The sequence below is a fragment of the Trichechus manatus genome, unplaced genomic scaffold (genome assembly GCF_000243295.1).
Source record: "Trichechus manatus latirostris isolate Lorelei unplaced genomic scaffold, TriManLat1.0 scaffold00036, whole genome shotgun sequence".
Lineage (NCBI taxonomy): Eukaryota > Metazoa > Chordata > Mammalia > Sirenia > Trichechidae > Trichechus > Trichechus manatus.
Window position 1 is genome coordinate 16,811,359 of NW_004443972.1, and position 14,359 is coordinate 16,825,717.

At 39.5% G+C, this 14,359-nt stretch overlaps 1 protein-coding gene across 16 annotated transcripts in view; it reads left to right on the top strand.

Moving 5' to 3' along the window:
• The window catches only part of TANK (TRAF family member associated NFKB activator), a 126,016-nt gene that overhangs the window by 12,132 nt on the left and 99,525 nt on the right, over window positions 1–14,359 (top strand). For 9 of the 16 annotated variants that reach the window (XR_002823949.1, XR_002823950.1, XM_023730455.1 and 6 more), the window contains exon 1: window positions 4,665–10,079. The exons of 2 other annotated variants lie outside the window; for them this stretch is intronic. The gene's annotated coding sequence lies outside the window, so the exon portion shown is untranslated. Of the gene's footprint in view, window positions 1–4,447; window positions 4,637–4,664; window positions 10,080–14,359 lie in introns of those variants that run through there. 5 more of the 16 variants (XM_023730445.1, XM_023730448.1, XM_023730446.1 and 2 more) reach the window with 5 other exon arrangements.

The window sequence follows — 14,359 nt, forward strand, 5'->3', positions numbered from 1 at the left end:
GAATGCATTATATCTATACGTTGCTTTGGGTAGTATTGACATTTTCATAATATTAAATCTTCCAGTCCATGAGCGTGGAATGTTTATGTAGGTCTCTTTGAGTTTCTTGCAGTAGTGTTTTATAGTTTCTGTTTTATAGGTCTTTTACATCCCTGGTTAGGTTTATTCTTAGGTATTTCATCATTTGGGGGGCTATTGTAAATGGTATTGTTTTCTTGATTTCCTTTTCAGAGTTCTCTTTGTTAGTGTAAAGGAACCCAACTGATTTTTGTGTGTTGATTTTGTACCCTGTCAATTTGCTGAATTCTTCTATTAGATCCAGTAACTTTATTGTGGAATCTCTGGAATTTTCTAGTATAGGATCGTGTCATCTGTGACTAGAAATAGTTTTACTTCTTCACTTCCAATCTGTATACACTTTATTTCCCTTTCTTGCCTTGTTGCTCTGGCTAGGGCTTCCAGTACAATACTGAACAAGAGTGGTTATAATGGGCATCCTTGTCTCGTTCCTGTTCTCAAGGGGAAGGCTTCAGTCTTTCTCCACTGAGAATGATGTTGGCTGTTGCTTTTGCTTATACACCCTTAATTGTGTTGAGGATTGTTCTGGATTGAATTGTGTCCCCCCAAAATATGTGTCCACTTGGCTAGGCCATGATTTCCAGTATTTTGTGGTTGTCCTCCATTTTGTGATCTGATGTAATTTTCCTATGTATTGTAAATCCCAATCTTTGCCTGTGGTTAATGAGGCAAGATTAGATTATGTTAAAGAAGATTAGGGTGGGATGCAGCACTTACTTGGGTCACAGCCCTGATCTGATGTATGGGGAGTTTCCCTGGGGTGTGGCCTGCATCACCTTTTATCTTACAAGAGACAAAAGGAGAGAGAAGTGAGCAGAGCAAGAAACCAGAGCTGGGAGCAGAGTATATCCTTTGGACCCGGGGTCCCTGTGCTGAGAAGCTCAGGGAAGGTTGATGACAAGAACCTTCCCTCAGAACCGATAGAGAAAGACAGTGATAGAGAAAGAGAGAGCCTTCCCCTGGAGCTGATGCCCTGAATTTGGACTTCTAGCCTCCTAGCCTGTGAGAGAATAAATTTCGGTTTGTTAAAGCCATCTACTTGTGGTATTTCTGTTATAGCAGCACTGGATAACTAAGATGAGGATTTTCCCTTTTCTTCCTATTTTACTGGGAGTTTTTATTAGGAAAGAGTGTTGGATTTTATCAAATGCCTTTTCTATATCAATTGAGATGATCACATGATTCTTTTCCTTTATTTATGTGGTGAATTACATTGATTTGCTAATGTTGAACCACCTTGCATTCCTGATATGAATCTCACTTGATCATAATGTATGCTTTTCTTAATATGTTGTTGAATTCTGTTCGTTAAAACTTTATTGAGAATTTTGCATCTGTATTCATCAGGGTATAACAAAAAATTTGCCATTTTTAACATTTTTAAGTGTACAATTTAGTGTCATTAATCACTTTCACAATGTTGTGCAACATTACCATCCTCTATTTCCAAAACTTTTTCATCACCCCAAACAGAAATTCTGTAGCTGTTAAGCAATAAGGCCCCTGCTCCTGGTAACTACTAATCTACTTTCTGTCTCTATGCATTTGCCTATTCTAGATATTTCACGTAAGTGGAATGACAAAATGTTTGTCCTTCTGTGTCTGCTTTTTTTCATTTAGTTTAATGAGTTCAAGTTTCATCCATGTTGTAGCATGTATTATAATTTCATTCCTTGTATGGCTGAATAATATTCCATTGTATGTATATACCACATTTTGTTTAACCATTCATCTGTTGTTTCCACTTTTTGGCTATCATGAATAGTGCTGCAGTGAACATTGGTGTACAAGTATCTGTTTGACTCCTGCTTTCAAGTCTTTTGGATATATGCTTAGGAGTTGAATTGCTGAGTCATATGGTAATTCTATGTTCAACTTTTTGAGGAATCACTAAACTTTTCTACAGCAGCTGCACCAATTTACGTTCCTACGAGCAATGCACGAGGGTTCTAATTTCTCCACATCCTCACCAACCCTTGTTATTTTTCTGGTAAGAACTATCCTAGTGAGTGTGAAGTGTATTTCATTGTGGTTTTAATTTGTATTCCCCTAATGACTAATGATGTTGAGCATCTTTTCATGAGCTTATTGGCCATTTGTATTTTTCTTTTTGAAATGTCTATCAAGACCTTTCCCCGTTTTTTAATTGGGTTGTTTGTCTTTTTGTTGTTTAGTTGTAGCAGTTCTTTATATATTTTGGATATTAAGCCCTTATCAGATATATAATTATTGAATATATTCTCCCATTCTATAGAGACATCTTCACTTTCTTCATAAAGTCCTTTGATGCACAATATTTTTAATTTTGATGAAGTCTAATTTATTTATTTTTCTTTTGTTGTGATTTTTGCATCATATCTAAGAAAGCATTGTCAAAAACAAAGACTTAAAGTTTACCTATATATTTTCTTTTAAGAATTTTATGATTTTAGCTCTCATATTTATGTCATTGATCCATTTTTAGTTAATTTTTGTATATGGTATGAGGTATGGGTCCAACTTCATTCTTTTGCATGTGGAGATCTGTTTGTCCCAGCATCATTCATTGAAGAGACTCTTCATTCCCTCACGAATGGTCTTGGTACCCTTGTTGAAAATTAATTGCCATAAATGTATGGGTTTATTTCTGGACTGTCAATTCTATTCCTTTGGTCTATATGTCTATCCTTATACCAACACTACATTGTTTTGAGTACTGTAGCTTTGTAGAAGTTTTGAAATTGGGAAGTGTGACTCCTCCTACTTTGTTCTTCTATTTCATGATTGCTTTGGCAATTCAGGACCCCTTGCAATTTCATATGAATTTGAGAATCTGCTTTTCCATTTCTGAAAAAAAAGGCTGTTGGAATTTTTATAGGGATTGTATTGACCCTGTAGATCTACAGGATGTTATAATCTTTTGGTTTTACTTGTTGCTTATCCATTTTGCATGAGCACTGAGACAGGCTAGACTGAGATTAGTGCCTTGCTTCAGTCCTCAAGCAGCCCTGAGACAGGTTAAAACAGACACATGCAATAATTTAAGAAAGCCTGCTCTGCTTTGTCTATACCCAGAGAGCAGGCTCTCTCTCTGGGATTACAAACCACACCTTAAGATGGCCATGCCGAGTTGAGGAGGTTGGGGGATCAGGCAAACAGAAAACCAAAAGCTTTCTTAAGGTTTATATGTCGCCTTTTTCTTGATTCAGCATTTGCTTTGTTGGTATAACTCTTTGACTGGTTTCCAGAATTCTAATAAAGTTGGTTCTGCCAGTTTCTGCTTGGTTTTTCGGTGGTTTTAGTGTTTTTGAGTGCACAGCTGCTCACACCGCCATCTTGGTCCAGATCCCTCAGTTAATTTTTTTTTTTAATTAAATAAGTAAGTTATCACCATGGAAGGTTCTGAAAGTGCCACATGCATTCAGCCAGATGCAGTCATGCTCCAGTCAAAGTACAGAGTCCAGGCCTCAAGGTTCTCTGAAGCTTCCACATGTGCTGTGGATTTGACCACAGCTTCTTTTTCCTGAAAAAAATCTCAAGGACGATGTTGATGGTGGGAAGGAGCCAGCATGACATGAGTGACTCCAGACAACACGTTTCATTACCAGCATTCTAAATTTAACCAAGTGCTTTTGCTAATGCTAAAGAATTTGATCCTGGCAACCATCCATCCGATGAAGTAGGTTATCTCTGTCCTCATTTGTGAGATAGGAAAATTTAAGATTCAGTTAGGTTAAGCAAATTGCCTGAGCTATTACGTATTGGAACTAGAACCTGGAGTACAAATACTTTTCTTGTTATAGTTAACTAAAATTTCTATCTTGGGGAATATTTAGGCATGGTTAGGAAACGGAATGATGGGGAAGTTTTAATTCATGAGAGATTTTCTAATAAAGGTCTACTTCCATTTACCAACCATTCAACTTTTGCAAGTACATTTACCAGGTAGGGAAAAACGTGTGCGTGCGCGCGCGCGCGTGTGTGTGTGTGTGTGTGTGTGTGTGTGTGTGTGAGAGAGAGAGAGAGAGAGAGAGAGAGAGAGAGAGAAGACTCAATGTTTCTCCAAGTGTGGACCTTAACCGCCTTAATCATATTTACATGAGGATCTGTTGAAAACGCAGGTTCCTGGGCTTTACCCCAGTTGCTCTGAAGGGGAATTCCTAGGTTAGGGTTGGTAAATATACATCTTTAACAAGTCTCTCGGGTGATTCTTGGGTACTCTAACTCACATACAGGGTGATATCAGACCTGGTTATTTATCGTTTGCCAAAAAATTTAGCTAAGACCCTCCGGTGATCTTTAAACTTGATAAGAGATTCCTTTCTGTCGTTGTTACATTTCTTACAAGGCGGGGCCGGACTGGGAGGGGCTGGGCGGAGCGAGGCTGGGCGGGGCCGAACTGAGCAGCGCAAGACCAAGCAAGACTCGGCCTGGCCTTGCGGGGTTGACGGTAAAAGGTTGATGGCTCCACGCGCAGGCACCGCCTTCTGAACAGGAACGAAAAACAACTTCCGGTTGGAGTCACTCGGCGGGCGCAGCGGACCTGAGGCGTGAGAGACCAAGGCTGAATCCCTCAACTGTGAGTAAGAAACTTCGTGAGCGAGTTGGTGTGTCCGAATCCATCTAGCACGGTGACGGAGAGCTTGTGTGTGAGAGCGAGAAGGACGCGCAGGCAGCGTGGGCGCCTGAGGGAGAGAAGCTGAGGAACTGCGGAGACCACCAGTTCTCAGACTGGGGAGGGGTTTGCGTCAGAGAAACTGCCCCGTCCCAGTTTCGGGGCGGAGCCAGGAAGGGGCTTTCGCGGCCGGTGGCGTTGCCGCAGCAACTGCGGCCCCCGCCTGGACGGCTCTAGGGGAGGGATTCGGCCAGACTCCACTCTTGGTGACTGAGTTCTCTGCCCGGGAAGTGGGGCCACCGGGCCTGCGTGGTCTGGGTGAGAGTGGACCCGGTCAGGAGTGTCCCCAACTTCCCTTCGGGACAGGGGCTGCCTCCTAGAAGCAAGTACAACGTGGTTACTTTTTCAAAACTTCTTAAGAGATTCTTTCTGTTGTTTTTCCTAAGGCTGTTGCACAGTTTGGCTCTCTGCTTTCCTGTAGGGTGTCATCATAGTCTTGTCAATGAGAAGTTGGGTAACCTCCCAGAGGGTCACGGAGAGAAAGGCGGAAAGAGCAGAAGCAAACCCTGCCCCCAGTGGGAACCCAGGCGTTAGGTAGAGTCCCCACCCCGGTGTAAAGGGCGTAAGAAGCTGTACTGCTCAAGAAGGGAAAAAAGAGGGGGGAAGGTATTCTAACCAAAGAGAGGTTGTGTCTCTCTGTTACTGTTATGCCGTAATAAGCAAAAGTAGAGCGCCTTTGTAAGTGTCCTTTATCTCACGGTAGATGCTTTTGACACATTATCATAAGAGAGAAATGGTCGTACGTTCTGTGAAGTAAAATGATCTGCCTCCCTAACACAGTTGGAGTACGCATTTCAAGCGAGAAGCAGCAAAGAAGCAAGCACTGTATTCGCCGAACAATTGTTTTGTCCTCATTTTGGAAGGACAAAAAATCCTTGAATAATGTAACCATGTATAAAAGAAAGTGAAACTCCTCAGCCCGGTCCCCAGCCATAGGTAATCCAAGATCTTGCGCATCTCTCTTATATGCCCATAACAATGTTATTTCTCTTTCTTGTAAATGAGATTATGTATACTGTTTTATGATCTGCTTTATTAGACCAAAAATTTATGGTGAGAACCTTGTCATCTTTTTAATGTCTGCATGATATTCCATATCTCTTAATATGGTCTGCCCATATATTTTACCCATTATTTTTCAAAACTGTTTATTTATTAGGATACAGATATATTGATCTTTTATGAAATATATGGCAAATATTTGTAAGGACCTTTTGTTTAAAATGCATGGGTTTTGTATCTTGCTAAAGAAGGGGGCCCACACTCAAAAATTATTAAAAGCTTCTCCTGTTTTTTCAATACTTTTTACAGTTTTTTATGCTTTACTCGTTAAAACGTCTAAAAATTATTTTTATACATTATATAAGGTAGGGATTTAATTTATTTGTTTAATTTTACTGAATATTAGCCACTTTTCTTGAAATTATTTGTTGAAATCAGTTCTTTCCTAAGTGATTGGAAATGCTACCTTAATATGCTAAATTCTCATGTGTACGTGGGTTTCCTTTGGATTCTTCTGTTACTTTGATCTATTTGTCTCTTCCTACACAAATACCACTCTGCTTTGATTATGGTGTATTTTTAGTAATTCACTGGGCAAATCTCTCTTTTTTTCCCGTAAAATTTCTTGAATTTTACTGCATTCTCTTTCAGATAAAATTTAGAATAAACTGTACATGTTTCATTAAAATAATCTGTTTGAGATCTTAGCCATCATATTATCTAGTATTTTTTGGCTGGTACTTAGTAGATGAGTGTTTATATGTCTGGCCAACCTTATTAGTTTTAATAAATTGTTTCTCTTGAATATTCTAGGAAAATAATCATTAAATATAGTGCTAATCTTATCTCTTCCTTTCTTGGCTTAGTGAATTGCTAGCTTCTCCAGAACAATGACAAATAATAGCTGTGATGCTGGCCATCCTTATCTTGTTTCTTAGTTTGGGGATGTCTTTACTATGTCACCATTAAATATGAAGTCTACTGTTAATTGTCAGTAATTTCTGTCTGTCAAGTTAAGGAAATATTCCTTAATATTTGTAGTGTACTAGGACTTTTACAGAGAATAGATGTTTGGATTGTGTCTATATTGTCTCTTTTTTTAGTCTATTTGCACGGGCTAGCACTTTGAGAACATTATTAAATAATAGATATTGAGTGTGTGATACATATATTTTTTGTCATGTGAAGACAATGTCCTTTCATTACTACTTAACTAAACATTTTTAATCAGGAATGGAGGTTGAATTTTGTCAGTTGGTATTTTCAGCATCTATCATGACCTATCGTATGTGCTTTTCTTCTTTGACCTATTTAGGATGATGAATTACTTTAGTAGATTCTAGTTTGTGAACCAGCCATGCACTTACTTAAAACAAAACCTAACCCATTGCAGGTCAAGTTGATTCCAGCTCATAGCAACCCTAGAGGAGAGAGTAGAACTGCCCCCATAGGGTTTCCAAGAAGTGGCTGGTGAATTCAAAGTGCAGACCTATTGGTTAGCAGCCGAGCTCTTAACCCACTGTGCCGCCAAGGCTCCATACACTTACTTAGTCATGGTATAATATTTGAGCATATATTAGTTCTGTTTGGTGACATTTTTATTTAAATGAATAAGTGAGTTTCATCTGTAGTCATCTTTTTTTGTGTTATCTTTGCCAGCTCTTGATAAAGGTTATGCTGGTTTCATAAAAAGAACTGGGAAGTAGTTTCTCTGCTCTGAAGTATTTTAAATAGCATAAGAGCTCTCTATTTTTTGAAGATCTGAAGGAATTCATTCGTGGAACCGTATGGTCCTAGCAGTACCTTGTTCTTAAAACAGCAACATTATTCAGCAAAAAGTCCAGACTTAAACAAAAACTCCTTAGAGTAAATCCAAATAAATGAGAAGGTCTGAGACACCAATAATAAGAAGAACAAAGAAGAAATGCTGTGTTGATCCCGGTCATTTTTATTCATTTTTTCTTTTTCATAGAGAAAAGGCTGTAGGTAGGCTGAGACTAATACGTTAAATGCATTGATAGTCTTTCTCTCCTGTCCTCCAGTATGATTATAAAAGAAAGGATGTTACTTCCTTCCACATGGGCAAGTTCCTCTATGCCCCGAAAGAAGCCAAGAGTGAAACTCATCTGGGAATACATCAGTTTCTAGTTTCCCAATTTTGCCAGGAAATTTTTACTTGGGAGATAATGACCAAGCTGACATTCTACTGTAGCCAGATTTCACAGGGGGGTTTCACACTGAGGGGTGAGAAAATATACAACCTCAACATGCTTGTACTTATTTAACATAAAGTGAAACTCATTAGCGCAGTCCAGGTATATTTGTGTGGTGCGTGCATGCGCACAGAGCAGGAGTACAAAACTAATTAACTAAAAACTACCTCTTTACTCAACTAATAGTTAACTGTTAATAATGTATTATGTAATCTTTGATAAAATGATTAATTTTTATAAATGATTAATTTTTATCACTTCAAAGAATATGATCTCAGGCAAGTAATGTAATTTAGTAATATACAAACGTACACTGTGGAGGATGCCTCAAGATACTCATAAGTGTTATTTACAGAAAGATGCAAGCATTATGTGAGTGCTTGGATATTCGTTTGAAAACTTTAATTTTTGATCTCTTGTTAGCTTCTGTGGAGTCAGCCCCAATTTATGGCAACCTCATACACAATGATCTATTAGTCTGGCAAAAAATAAACATTGACATGATTTAGGGGCTTACCTTATGATGGAGAAAGACTTTGTATGCTTTTTTAAACCATACCCATTATCCAAAAGTAAATGGTAAAAATAGCCTGTTGATGTAAAACTTCACTATTCTAAATATTCTGATGTGATGCATTAGCTGATTAGCTGTTAGTACTATTTATCGTTTTTTGTTTTCTAACACCTTGTAAGCATGAATATCACTGTTTAATTTCAGCTCATTTGTGCTCAATTATGTCAAGCCAAGTTTTAGTTTCTATTTCCTGTAGGATTTGTGCTGTGGCTGCCATTTCCCCCCTGCTGTCTCCTACATTTGCTGCTATGGTTTTTGAATCATGGGTAGAAGGAAAGGGGAGGCTATTATTTAGAACAGATAACAACAACAAAAAAAAATCTCTTTATACTTCAGGACCAAAATTCTGAATTATCTCCAGGAAAGGGTGTATGGAGAGTATGAAATGAACTACCTTGTGGGTGGGTGGCAAGGGAGCACAGTCTTTTGAACTAGGTGCAGTATTTCATAACTGTTCAGAAAAGTTGAGGAAGATTGGAACAGATAATAATACCAGACCCTATGCAACTGAAAACAAGCCTTTTGGACCTATTTAGTATATGTATCATAGTTTTTTAATCCCTAATCTAGAAAAACATTTTTAAGAGACTTATTTTTTGAAGGAAAGGAGTTTAGAGACTAAATAATAATGTTTGTCTCATGGGAAAATGTCCTGGACAGTAACCTGAGTTTTATTCTGTTTACTTTCACATGCATATTTTCTATGATGGTAATTAGGAGTCCCTGGGTGGTGCAGACCATTAACTCACTCACCTGCTAACCGAAAGGTTGGAGGTTTGAGTCTGCCCAGAGGTGCTGCAGAAGAAAGGCCTGGTGATCTACTTCTGAAAAATCAGCCATTGAAAACCCTATGGAGTGCAGTTCTGCTCCAACACACATGGGGTCACCAGGAGTCAGAATCAATCTGATGGAAACTGGTTTATGATGGTAATTATCATTAATAAATTATGAGAAACAGTTTGAGCACTGATGATCTACAATAGCTTTCACTTATCACTAATACTTTTTCTTTGCAAATAAGAAGGATCTACTGAAAATAGGTTGTTAACAGGGAAAACTAAGTCTTTTTTTTTCTTGAGTCATTGCAGCCGGGAATTATTGGAAAATTAAATGGGTTAGGAAAACTAATATGAGCTCCATTTTGTTGGTTACCCTGGTGGTGCAGTGGTTAAGAGTTACAGCTGCTAACCAAAGGTTGGCAGTTCGAATCCACTAGCTGCTCCTTAGAAACTCTGTGTGGCAGTTCTACTCTGTCCTGTAGGAATCGACTTGATGGCAACAGGTTTGGTTGGGTTTTAGCAAGTCGACGTTAAAAGAAACCTTGGACTAGGGGAGGAGCCAAGATGGCAGCTTAGTCAGACACACTTTGCTGTCCCTCTACAGCAAAGACCCGAGAAACCAAGTGAAACAGATACAGAGGACAACCTGGAACCCTGAGCATCAGATGAAAAAGAATTGATCAAAAACAGCACATGAGGAGAGATATGGAGCAGAGGTCCCCTACCAGCTAACCTGGCGCAGCATGACCATCTTGGGACAAACCCAACAGCCATCCCAGGTGAGGAACACAGAAAGGCAACTACACGGAATTCCCGACAGGAGACAGAAAAACTGTTAACATACCCAGAGTGAAGCAAGGTGAGCAGGGCATGAACCAGATCTAAAGAGGGAAAGTACAGAAGGTGGGTAGGAGCTCCGGGGACCCTAGCATCCACAGAGCAGGGAAGGAGCCAGGACCCAGAGACAGGGCTACCCACCAGCGACAGTCCCTGAATATTAGGTTGGGTGGTGCTCACGGAGTAATTGATCCACAGAGTATTAACAGGAGGTCCCCTACCTGACGGGACTACGGACAGCCTCTCCTCCTTGTACTTGATCAGGTCCCAGTTGCAGGCTACAGCTAACAGGAAGTGCCCAGGCACCCTGACATGGCAACCAGAGGAGCACACTCCTCCTTCCCCCAACCTAGTGGGGATTAGAGGCACAAATCCCCACATCCCCAATGGCCAGGGACCACAGTACAAATCCCCCTTCTTATCCCTCCCACCCAGCCCTGTCTGCCATCCCCCACTTTCACTTGCCAAGTGGTGGCACTCCAGAGCCCCCACCCGCCTGACCCTGCCCCCCACCTGCCAACCCACCAACCAGCGTGGGAGCACTCCAGCACCCCTGGTTGCCACCCCCCACCTGCCAACCCACCCCACTGAGAGACCCACGAGTGCTCCAGCGTCTCTAGTCGCCCAACCCTACCCCCTCTACTGCCCCACCCCACCTGGTGGCACTGGAATGCTCCAGTGTCCCGAGTTGCCCAACCCTGCCCCCTGCCTGCTGAACAGCCCTGCTGAGCAGCACAGGAGCATTCCAGCACCCCTGGCTGCCCAACCCCAAGCCTTGGCCACCCGCCACAGCCCCTGGCTGCCACCCTGCCCACCTGGTGAGCAGCTGTGAGCACTCCCATGCCACTGGAGTGACAACAAGCGACAGCCAGTGCCTGCCCAGCCCACTCTCAGCCATCTCGCTTGCCCAGTGAACAATGACGTGGGCTTACCCTGCCTGCTGAAACCCCACCTAGTCAGAGACAGATAGTAAGTACTCCTGTGCCATCAAGTAAGCAGTAAGCACGCCCAACTCGCCTGCCCTGATATGTCAAAACAAAACAAAAAATCAGGACAAAACAAACATACAATCAATCAGTCGATCAATAAAATAACACCTTAATGCCTCAGAGACAATAGACAATAACAAATCATACAAAGAAACAAGATAAGATGGCTTGAATAAATGACTAAAATAAAGGAGCAGAGAACCTTCCTGAGGAAGAAATGGTAATCGAATGTCCTGATAAGGAATTCACAAGACTTATTTACAGGATCCTTAAAGAAATCAAGGAAAACACAGACAAAACTCTGGAAGAATTCAGGAAAACAATTTAAGAACAATGTAGCAAAATAAATAAAAATCACAAAAATAACTAGAAATCGAGAAGATTAACAAATATCAGAAGTAGATAACGCAACAGAAGGACGCAGAAGTAGAACTGAAGCAAAAAAGAAAGAATCAGCAAAATAGAGGATAAAGCCCTTGACACTAACCTGTTTGAGGAACAATCAGAAAAAAGAATGAAGAAAGCATGAGAGTTACATGGGACACTATCAAGAGGAAGAATTTACACATAATTGAAATTCCAGAAGAGGAGGAGAGGAAAGAAAAAAGCACAGAGAGAATTTTTGAAGATTTTTTGACAAGGGCCGCCAGACACCCTTTTAGTTCAGTAATGAAGTCACTCCTGAGGTTCACCCTTCAGCCATATATTAGACAGGCCCATAAAACAAAACGAGACTAAATGGGCACACCAACCCAGGGACAAGGACAAGAAGGTAGGCGGGGACAGGAAAGCTGGTAATAGGGAACCCAGGGTCGGGAAGGGGAGAGTGTTGACATATTGTGGGGTTTGCAACCAATGTCACAAGACAGCGTGTATTGTTTAATGAGAAGCTAGTTCTGTAAACTATCTGCAATTAAAAAAGAAAAAAGATATATTGACAGAAAAATGCCCTAATATGAAAGATGAGAAGATGTCACTCCAAGAAACTCAACGAACCTCATACAGGATAAAAAAACAAAAAAAAAAAAATCCATTACCTTTGAGTCAATTCCAACTCATAGTGACCCTATAGGACAGAGTAGAACTGCCCCGCAGAGTTTCCAAGGAGCAGCTGGTGATTCAATCTGTGGACCTTTTGGTTAGCAGCTCAATGCCTAACCACTGCACCACCAGGACAGACACCCCAAAAAGTCACCAAGACATATCATAATCAAACTTACCAAAACCAAAGACAAAGAAAGAATTCTGAGAGCAGCTCGTGAAAAATGAAATATCACCCACAAAGGGGCACCGCTAAGTGTGAGTGGTGACTTCTTGGCAGAAGCCATGCAAGCAAGAAGGTAGTGGAATGACATACATAGTGGAACAACATATATAAAACACTGAAAGAATTGCCAACCAAGAATCATATATCCAGTAAAACTGCTTTTCAGATACAAAGGCAAAACTAGGATATTCCCAGATAAACACAAATTAAGGGAATTCGTAAAAACCAGACCAACCTTACAAGAAATATTAAAGGGAGTCCTTTGGACAGAGAACCAACAACATCAGACAACAACCTGAGATGAAGACACACTACAGTGTCACCCAAATACCAACCCAGACAAAGAATTCTCAAATGTAAAATAAAGCTGAGAACAAAGAACCAGAGATGTGAATCTGTGAATAATGATAACCTGAAAACAAAAGGGGGGAGAAAAGTGTGTAGTTATATAACTTCCATATGGAGAAGAAGTCAAGGTGATACCAAGATATAACAGACTATTTTAAATTTAGGAAAAGAAAGGTCAATTCCAGAGGAACTAAAAAGAAAATTAATCTACTCTTAAAAAAAAAAAGAAGAAAATAAAAAAGACTCAGCAAACATAAAAAACTCAACAATAACGATGGAAATGAAAAGAAAATCCATAAACAAAAAGAACTCAGCACGGAAGATTAAATAGAACAAAGAAACCATTAACGATACAATAAAAAGCATAACAAAAAGGCAACATTAAATTTATACATGTCAATAATCACACTGAATGTAAATGGTTTAAATGCACCAATCAAGAGACAGAGAGTGGCAGAACGAATAAAAAAAATGACCCATCAATATGTTGTCTACAAGAGACACACCTTAGACATGAAGACATATATAGGTTAAAAATCAAAGGATGGAAAAAATATATCACGCAAACAGTAACCAAAACAGAGGAGTGGCAATAATAATCTCTGACAAAGTCACTATTAGAGACAAGGAAGGGCATTATGTAATGATTAAAGGATCAAGCCACCAAGAAGACATAATTGTAATAAATATTTATGCACCCAAGGACAGAGCTTCAAAATACATTTAAAAAAAAACTAATAAAATTGAAAAGAGAAATAGACAATTCTACAATAATAGTAGGAGAATTTAACACACCACTTTTGATGATGGACAGAACAACTAGAAAGAAACTCAGCAAAGATACAGAAGATCTAAATAACACAATCAACCAATTCGACCTCATAGACATGTATAGAACATACCACCCAACAGCAGCACAGTACATATTCTTCTCCAATGTACCTGGGTCATTTTCCAGAATAGACTATATATTAGACCACCCACAAAGCAAGCCTCAATAAATTCAGAAGTATTGAAATAATACAAAGCATCTTCTCTGATCATAAAGTATAAAGCTAGAAATCAATAACAGAAAGAACAAGGGAAAAAAATGAATACATGGAAACTGAATAACACCTTGCTTAAAAACCATTGGATAATAGAAGAAATTAAAAATGAAATTAAAAAAATTCTTAGAATCAAATGAGAGTGAAAACACAACATACCAAAACCTTTGGGACATAGCAAAAGCAGTGTTCCTAGGAGAATTTATAGTAATAAATGCACACATCAAAAAAGAAGGGCCAAAATCAATAGCTTATCCCTACAACTCAAAAACAAATAGAAAAAGAGCAGCAAAAGAAGTCCGCAGTCACCAGAAGAAACGAAAGAGTAGAATATAAATAAATGAAATAGAAAACAGAAAAACAATAGAAAGAATCCTCAAGACTACAGGTTCTTTGAGAGGATCAATAAAATTGAAAAACCACTGGCTGAACTGACAAAGGAAAAAAATAAGATGCAAATAACCAAAATAAGAAATGAGACGGGTGACATAACAATAGAACTAACTGGGATAAAAAGGATCATAACAGAATATTATGAAAAAACTGTACTCCAACAAATTTGAAAACCTAGA